The sequence below is a fragment of the Cavia porcellus genome, unplaced genomic scaffold (genome assembly GCF_034190915.1).
Source record: "Cavia porcellus strain 051 isolate PalLab524CR breed Dunkin Hartley unplaced genomic scaffold, mCavPor4.1 scaffold_22, whole genome shotgun sequence".
Classification (NCBI taxonomy): domain Eukaryota; kingdom Metazoa; phylum Chordata; class Mammalia; order Rodentia; family Caviidae; genus Cavia; species Cavia porcellus.
In genome coordinates, this window is record NW_026947505.1 from 56,188,793 (window position 1) to 56,198,180 (window position 9,388).

General features: G+C 39.3%; 1 pseudogene; it reads right to left on the bottom strand.

The window, feature by feature from the left end:
* Positions 1 to 7,858, bottom strand: part of LOC100731184 (coiled-coil domain-containing protein 112-like) — a 101,758-nt pseudogene extending 93,900 nt beyond the window's left edge.
* Between the last annotated feature and the right edge of the window lie 1,530 nt (positions 7,859 to 9,388).

The following is a 9,388-nucleotide window of genomic DNA, read 5'->3' on the forward strand; positions in this document are numbered from 1 at the left end:
CTGATAAGAAAGTAACTGTGTTATTTGTGGAAATGACGTAGGCTACCCACAGACATGATCCATGAGGACATCCAAACAAATTGAGCATATATTTTCATATATTTATTGATCACTTGTAAATTGTCTGTTGTGCTTATTTGCCCAAGTATTGATTGGATTGCTTGTACTTCTCATGTTAAATTTTTCTTATTCTTCATGTCTTCTGGGTATCAGTTCTCTGTCAGAGGGACAGATGGCAAAGATTTTCTCCCATTCTGTAGCTTGTCTCTGCTCTGTTGCTTATTTCTTTTGTTGTGAAGAAGCTTTTTAATTTAATGTAATCCCATTTGTCAGTTCTTGCTTTTATTTTATGATCTATTGGAGTCTTATTCAGCAAATTGCTGCCTGTACCGAAATCTTAAAGTTTTTCTTTCACATTTTCCTCTGAGAAAGTTTCAAAGTCTCAGACTTTTCATCCATTAAATTTTTCATGCATGGAGCCGGGCGTTGTGGCTCATGCCTGTCCCTCAGGAGGCTGAGGTGGGAGGATCATTGCGAGTTTGAGACCAGCCTGAGCTACAAAGTGAGCTCAAGTCCAGCCTGAACTGCAGAGTGAGACTCCGTCTCAAAAAAGACAAAAAAATTTTCTTTTCATGCAGAGTGAGAGGGTTCTAGTTTCAGACTGTTACAGGTGAATGCCCAGTTTTCTCAGTACCATTTGTTGGAAAGATGATGTTTTCTCTAATGTGTGTTTTGGCCTTGGTAAGCATCAGCTGGCTATAAATGAATGTCTTTTTTCCTGGTCTTTAATTGTACTCTGTTAGTCTACATGTCTATTCCAGGGCCAATACCATGCTGCTTTTGTTACAATGGTTCATAATATACTTTGAAATCAGGTATTATGATGCTTCTTGTATGGTTCCTCCCAATTTACAGGATTGCTCTGGCTATTTAGGTCTTTTGTTCAATTTTTTTAGCCATCAGTGAAAATCAAGACTATCATGGTGTTCTATCTGAAACTGGTGATAGGCTAACTACTGCCTGTCGTGTGTGCTACACATAGAGTTACAAGATTTAGTGTCTGACCTGCTAGATTTCCATCTTGGTTTGGCCCCATTTCTCTTTGTCCTTCAATCTTGTCTTTTGAAATGAAGTGCTTACCCTGTGCCATTGAATGTTAGAAAAATTTTATTTATTTTTATTTTTGCAAGGGTTAACAGGTAGGAGTTTGCCTTGAGACTCAGAGGAGACTTTAATCTCAAACTTTTCAGCTATGTTGGAACAGTTAAGGCTTCAGCAACTCTTGCAGATAAATTAAATGCATTTTGCATAATAAAATAGACAAAAACCTTTTAGGGGCTAAAGGTGGATGTTGTAGTTTGGATTTAAAATGCCCCTCATGTTTTGTGTTTGGAGAGAGGGCTTGGCTGAAAGGAGTGAGCCATTAAGGGCATGACTTAGAAGCGGGTATTCTTGTCCCAGCTCCTCCCTTCTCTCTCTCCTCTTCCTGATTTCCGTGGATGGACTAGATTTTTTTTTACTCACTATGGCTTTTCACCATGCTGTTTGTCTATTGGAGTCAACTGACTGTGTACTTAACCCTCTGAAAACTATGAGCCTAAATAGACGCTGTCCTTTTTATTGATGGGTACTGGGTATTATGTCTCAGTGATGGGAAGGTGACTGATTCAGTCTAACACAGAGATCCTCCAATGTCCTCTTTGGTTTTCACTCCAGTCTTTAGAGTTTGTTTTTATTGCTACACACAAAAGTTACACAACTTCCTACGGTTGTTGGTGTCCTACAATTTAAGGATGGCATTAAGATTGGAAATTTATATAGGCCAATCCTAGAAGTCTGACAGAGTAGAGAAAACTACCCCCTTGATGCCTGGGATGGTGTTTTAGATCCAGAAACATAGACTTGGCTTATGTGTTCTCTTCAAAGGCTTTTTGGGAGAGGGAGAGAGAGAGATGGATAGGGACAGGGACAGGGACAGGGACAGGGGATGGATTATGAACAGGTAAGAATAAGAATAAAAGTAAACAGGCTTTTTCCTATATAGTTGAGAAAATGCAGTTGTTCACTATCTTGTATCAATATTTCCAGAAGAGAGTTCCACTGAAAATTAGTTCAATGAGACATTAATATTAATCCCATGGAAGAAAGACTTCCAAGGTCAAATAATTTTGAGAACCACGGAATGAAATAAAGTGAAGTAGTTTTCTTTACCCCCAGATTTCTGTCTTTAACATGTTAATGTAGTATTATGAACCTTCTGGATTCATACTTTACTTTCCAAACCTCTGTCACCCTAAAACACTTTCGCATGGAGTAACACTCTGTTGCTGAGACCAATGGAAATAACTCTGGTTCCTACAGCTCCAGACCCAGTGTCCTCCCCTAACCTTAAAGGATGGAAATCACAGGACATAGATCCAAAGTGTCAGGGAAGAGCTTCCTGCTTTCCCTGAGACAGATATATAGGGTAACAGCCGAGAACTTGCCAAGATATATCACACTTAATGACCACCGCGTACTCCCCCTGATCCACAGTGAGAACCCTGATCCACAGTGAGAAGAAGATCCTGATTAGAAAGACATGGGAAGCATTCTTGGAGCAGACAAGCAACCAAAGTAACACCCAGCCATAAGATTCTGAGCATCATTTATTCATCAGTTCTCACGCAATCCCACAGTCCAATGCTTCGAAGGATATCCAAAATAAAAAATTATGTATATTAACAGATGTTTAAAACAAAACAAAAACAAGCCTGTGGTTCAGAGAAGTTAAGGCATTTTTCTAGGATTTTTAAACTTGTAATTGAGACTCAAATCAAAGTCTTCTGATGCTCAAGTCAGCATTTTTCTTTATACTAAGAAAAATAATTTGGGAACACAACTATGTTTCTAACATTATTTTTTTTTACACAAATGGCAGTCAGGATTTTGCAAAAGTGAGGGGAGTATTTTTGCTTTGTAGATGGTGTAAAAAGATAAGGTTTTTTTACTCCTGGACTCCAGCATTTGATTTCAGAATGATGCATCCTTGGCTATTTTCTCAAGAAAAGAGAATATGTTTCCTGGAAACTGAAAAATCAAAGCTAAAAATAAACAGGGAAAAAGGGAAACTAAATAATAAGTAATTTTGTTGAAGGATAACACATTAGTTAGTTTTGCTTTATTACAACAGTAAAGTGATTATGAAGCTAAGTGATATTACAAAGGAAGAAAGTTTATTTAGTTCGCAGTTCTAAATATTCAAAGTCCCACATCCTGTGACGATGTGTTTGCTGGCAGTGCTGAAGCACAGCAGGGAATTGGGTGGCAGGAGGCAGGTGCAGAGGGTGGGGCTCGGGGAGCTCTGGCCTCTCTCCCTTTTATAAAGCCACCAGGATTCACCCATATATACCCAGCCTAGGGAACTTACCTAATTCTCACCATTTCTTATAGGCTCTAGCTCTTTGCATCATAGTTGGATTATGTTTCCACTCTTTTAAACCCTCACAATGCATATTAAATCCCAAGACATGAATTCTTGGGGGAATATATTCAAACCTTTCCCAAGATGACAGGAAACATGAAATGGGAAAAGGGGACAACACAAGAACTGATCAATCATTGTGCAGTACTTCACATGGAAGAACGATATGTTATTGGGATGGGAACAATATTTGTACCTTCTTTAGTAAATACCAAGACCACTATATTTGAATATTAAGTGTTTATCCGTGAGTTTAAAGGCATATTCATTTATGGAAGACATGAATTTGAAAGCATGGTACAAGTTTTTGAGAAGTTGGAAAGGGATAAACTACACCTAAAAATATGAAAGATAAATTCAGTATGTTGGATTTAGCCAAAATATCAGCAAATTCCTGGTGGAGGTGTGTACTTAAATAGTAGCTTTGGACATGAATCAACAGTATAATATGGCAACCATAAAAGCTTTTAAGGACTATAGTAATTAACACTATATTCTGTCAAAAGTCAGCTTTTAGGGATCAAGTTTTATTTCATAGTCATGTGAGTTGGTGGCATTTGGGATGGTGTTTCTGCACAGCTCTCTACCATGCATTACTCAGAAGGCAGGCTGTTTCCACCCTGTTGCTGTATCATGGATTCTAAGGTGGCAATGGAAAATTCTTTGTGATAATTGTCAGCACATTGTAATAATATTTGTAACATTTCCATATATGCATATAACATGCTTTGATCATTTCCATTTTCCCTATGATCCTTTATCTAATGTTTTTATAATAGGCCTCTTCTACGTTCATGTCATCCTCCCCCCCACTCACATTCCACATATGAAAGTAAATATGTGATACTTTTCTTTCTGAGCTGGCTCATTTCAGTAAATATCACTGATCTCCAGTTTCACCCATTTTCCTATAAATGATATGATTTTATTCTTTTTTATGACTGCATAATCCTCCATCATGTGTGTATATATGTATATCTATTGTACAACATTTTCTTTATCCATTTATCTGTTAATGTGAATCTCAGTTGCTTCTGTGACTAGGCTATCATGAAGAGCACTAGAATGAACCTGGGTGTGCAGAGATTCCTTTTCCTATACTGACTTTGAGTTCTTTGGATATATCCCCAGGAGAGGATCACTGGATCCTATGGTAGTTTTGGGGTCCTTTTGCACTGTTTTGCACAGTGCACTAATTTATCGGACCTGAGCTGCTCTGCTAGCTGTGTGGTTTTTCTCAGCAGATGCTCCATCTTCCTGTGATCTCCAGCTTCTGGGGGCCTCCACTGTCCCCTCAGCTTCACCCTCACAGCTTCTCACACACCCTCTCAGAAGCTTCTGGCACGACTGTAACCTTCTCTCATATCTTTTTTTTCAAATACAAAATATTTATTGCACAAAAATGTAATAATTGACAAACCACCAATTTGTTAAACTTAGCAAAAGTATTAAGTTATTTTGTAACTCTTTTTTTAAAAGCCATTTTTCTCATTCAGGCTAACTTACTTTGCAGTTACAAAAGTTGCAAATTTGTGTTTAAATAAGCCTCTCTGTGGCTGCCTGAATTTATTGTGCTATACCATGAGAAAAACAAACTATCTCTGAAATGCTTTGAGTATTTAAATGGATAAATTTGTAACATAAATTTATATAAATAGCTTTTATATCAATAATAGGCCAACATATACCCTAAATACCATCTTAGAAACAGGAGCCATTAATGATGATGTGGCATGAAACTTAAAATAGTCTCAATTTACATAGAGCACAGTAATCCAACTAGACTAGTGGTATTTAAAAGAATATGGTTAGTCATACTCTCCTGGTATTACTGAATGTGCCAGAACGCCCATTAAATGAATAGCAATTCCATTACCTCACATGTTTCTCTGCATTCCTGTCTCCGGGTTGGAATGCTCCATGTGGGGTGTGTAGAAGTGGCCCAGAGCCCGCTGTCCTATGCGTTTGGTCCGTTCTTCCCAATCTTTGGTAGGTGCGTAAAGCCTGGGAGGATCTCTACAAACATTGTTTTCAACTTTTTCTTTAATTTTGTCAGTCTCCTTTTTTTTTTGCCTTTTTCTCTGTCTATCTAGAATTTTCAATTTAAGTTTATATAAGTTTCTTTCCTGAAACCTGGTAATTTCATCAGCAACAGTTTCCCTTTTTTCAGCCTTTTCTGCCTTTTCTTTTATCTCCTTTTCAAGCCTCAGAAATTCTCCCTGTTCTTTCTTCTGTTGGTGTAAGTTTCTAGTAGTAATTTTAGTTTAAGCTGGTGATGGCGCTCTTTCTGCTGCTTTTTCTCTTTCTCTTCTTTTAACTTACAAGTTGTAGTCAGGGATTGTACACAGAGAACAATTATGATCAAGGCATGGAGTTGTTTTTTTTTTTTTTTACCTTTTTAAAAAAATTTATTTAAAAGGAAAAAGAAAAAACAGAACAAAACAAAACAGTGTAAAGGTACAAGTAATACAGAACTACCAAAAAAAAAAAAAAAAAAAAAAAAAAAAAAAAAAAAAAACCAGTAAGAAATCACCAGAGTTTATAATATTTTTATAATGGTCACCAGGAGTTAACACAGGAAAATGCAGGAAATCTATCTGCAACACCAAAGACATAGATTATTTAGTCAAGAGCCTAAACCCTGTGGCAATATCCCACATGAGTCCAGATAAAAACACAGAGCTCAGGACAGTGCCTCCCACAAGTCCAGCTGGAGGTCCAGAGCCCACAAGAAGGACTCACACCAGTCTCTTTATGGATCCGTGCCAGGAAGACCCAAGGGTCAGCGGTGGAAGCCAGAAAGTCCATGCCAGCAGGATGAAGGAGCTGTGCTAGTGGGATGAGGGTTCTATGCTGGAGCCGAGAATTCCCACTCACAGCAAAGACCAGGGCTGTCCTGAAAGGCACCCAGCCATCCTCAGCGACACACAGGCCCCGAGCTCCTCCAATGACAAGCACAGTTGAGTATGTGCCAGGAAGCAGCGTGACTAGCTCATCCTGGAGACCAGGCAGCACATGTCTTCCCCTCCGGAGCCAAGAAGCGATGCTCCAAGTGAGGATTAAACTTCTCCAGGAGAACCAACAGCTCAGACAGCAACTCATAGGAGACCCCACAGTGCCTCCTTAACGCCTCCACCCTCACACCTCCCTTCTTCTCCACCTATTTGTCCTGGCAGCTTTCCCCAGGTGGAGCATCTTCGCTCAATGCCTTGCTGATGTAATCCAGCTGGCATTAAGTTGACCACCAGTTCTCGATCCATAACACAAGTGTATTTCATGGACAGTTGTATACGTTTCTGTTTTATCCAAGCTGCAATTGCCAGCCTCTGTTTTTTCTTCTTCCTCTTTGTGCTTTTACCTTCCTGCTCATCTGGGAAAGCAAAGGAATGTTGTCTGCCTTCTCTTTTCACTTGAAGATTTCTCTGGCTGCTTTTTACTTTTCCAGTCCTAACCAGGCTTTTATTCTTTCTTCTAGAGCCAGAAATTTTTGATACTATTTCTTGTGCCATTGAACTTCATCCTGTGTTCTTCCTGGAAGGTGTTCTAGAACTTCTGCCATAAATGCGGGGCTCCATTTGTGTTTGTTTCTCACCTTGACCAAGTGCTCATGGTCATAAGTGCTCCAGCCCCACTGCGCCCTCCTGTTTGCTGAAGGAATTTTTCAGAATCTACCACTGCTTCTGGAAGAGTATTTGGTCTCATTTTGTCTGTAGGAACTTTGCTTGAGATTGCTCTGAAGCTTTCTCTGTTTCTGAATTTCCCAAAGCATGAGTCAATTTTTCTGGATATGGCACTCCATTCATTATTTGTTGTTTTCTTTAATAAGTTCATTGTATATCAGTCTTTGCTCTTATTTAAGTGTTAATTCTGTTTTCAATTTCTTCCATCAGTTTTCTGAACTTTTCAAAACAATCAGGTGTAGGAAGATCTTTTAACTGATGAATTTTTTTTACATTGTTATGTATGTTGGCTAATTGTTGCTGGATTTTTGCTCTTTCCATTTTCCTGCTGTTAATCAACTTTTTTTCCAATTCTTCCAGCATACTATGCTCAATTCTGAAGTCATTTTTTTGGTTGTAGAAATGATTGTGTTTACCTTTTTCTATAATAATAATATTTAACTAAAGCTTCTTTTATCTTATAGTTGTTTCTTGACTTTAGACCATTTACCAGTAACAAGAAAATAGCTAGTTTGATTCTTAAAATTTTCTGCTGTGTGTATGAATTCTGCTTCCTTTGTTCAACTAACTTTCTGCTTTCAGTTTTGAAGTTGAAGAGGATGAATTCCACCTGAAGTAGGAAAGCAGCTATCGTTCTGCCCACGCTCGCCTTGGCCACAGCCTTGGCTACCACAGTGGCTGCTGCCTTCACCATGATCATCATCAGGGCTGCCATGCTTGCTTTCTGAGATGCTAAGGCCACAGAGACCAGTTGGGTCGGGGGTTTGGGTCCCTGGGTTCGCCACAGGGGAACATCCGTGGGCCTCGGCAGAGAGCTCAGGGTGGAGTGGAACATCCCAGGGCGAGCGGCAGGGCCCAGGCTCCTGTCACATATTTTTGACTGGCTTCCCAGATCTTCTTCTGAAATCTGGGTGGAAGCCTCATGACCCCATAACTCCTGCATTCTACATGCTTAAAAACCAAGATGACGCCAGAGTCTGCTTGGATCATAGCTGCAGTGGCTGTGAGGGTCTGATTTGTTGAGCTCAGGGCTTCCCTAGCTGGACATGTTCTTTAAATCATCTTTCAATGGAGTTTATCACTTTACACCTTTGTGCTTTCAATGGGCAGGGTCCAATGTTTTGGGGAATATTTTAGATTTAAGCCCTAACATAGTCATTACCATATTCCGAGCTTCTTCCCAGAGACAGATAGGTACATGGCATAGACACAGTCTGTGATTTAGTGCAAATAATCATCTCAAGGAAACATGAAGTTGAAGCAAATTATCACCTCTGTCTGTAGCCTTCATATTTCTTATTGACTCCTTTTTCTGTGACTCTTGATCACTTCCACCAAAATGATACCACTGACATCTTGAATTTTAGGTTCTCACTTTCTCACAATAGCTATATTGTTTGCACTTTGTTCTTTCGCTCACTATGTTTATACTCATACTAACTCAGCCATATAGCTACACCAATTGTTTTCTGAAAATTTAAAGTGCACCAGGTAGCATTCAAAATGCTTCATTTCCACCAGCACATTTAATTCTTACAGTGTAACTGTGACTTAGGAACTCTTCCGAGAAGTGAAATAATTTTTGTTATGACATACGGCTAGTTGATGGTAAGGCTGGACTCTGACTATGTTCATTCCCAAAGCCCACACTTCCTGGTGATACAGTGGACCGCTCCCGTTCAGGTAGGGGAGGTATAAGAATCCTGTGCTCATTAGCATCTTTTAGTTCATCATTTCATTAATGTCATATTGAACTAATCCTACCCTGACTTTGCAGGCATTTGTGGATATTCTTTCTCTTTTTTTTCTGCAATTACTCTCCAGTTACTGGAAAGAGAGATGCTGAGCCACTATCTTTGTAAGCATTCCAATCTTACCAGTTCTTTTTTACCTTTTTGAATCCAAGGTCTCCTTCCTATGACTAGCTCCCCCTATAACTCTCCTCTTATTGCTTCTAACAGTGTCTACCGCACCAAGTTGTTAAGTCCATCCACTCATCTTGCACCTTCCTGTGGACTCTTTTCTCTCACTGTCTTTCTCACTTTAATCTCAATTATTGAACATTCATGCAGTCAGCAGCGGGGCCTTTTCCTCTTCTGCATTCTCACCTGTCTTTGTGTCCTGGTTTTGTTATTCTTTTAACCTTTTCTTCCATCTACTGAAATTGGGTTTGGATCTCAATAGCAATCATACATCCTACTTCCTCTGTGAAAGCATTTTTCGCTTTGCAGAGTACTAGTGTCTC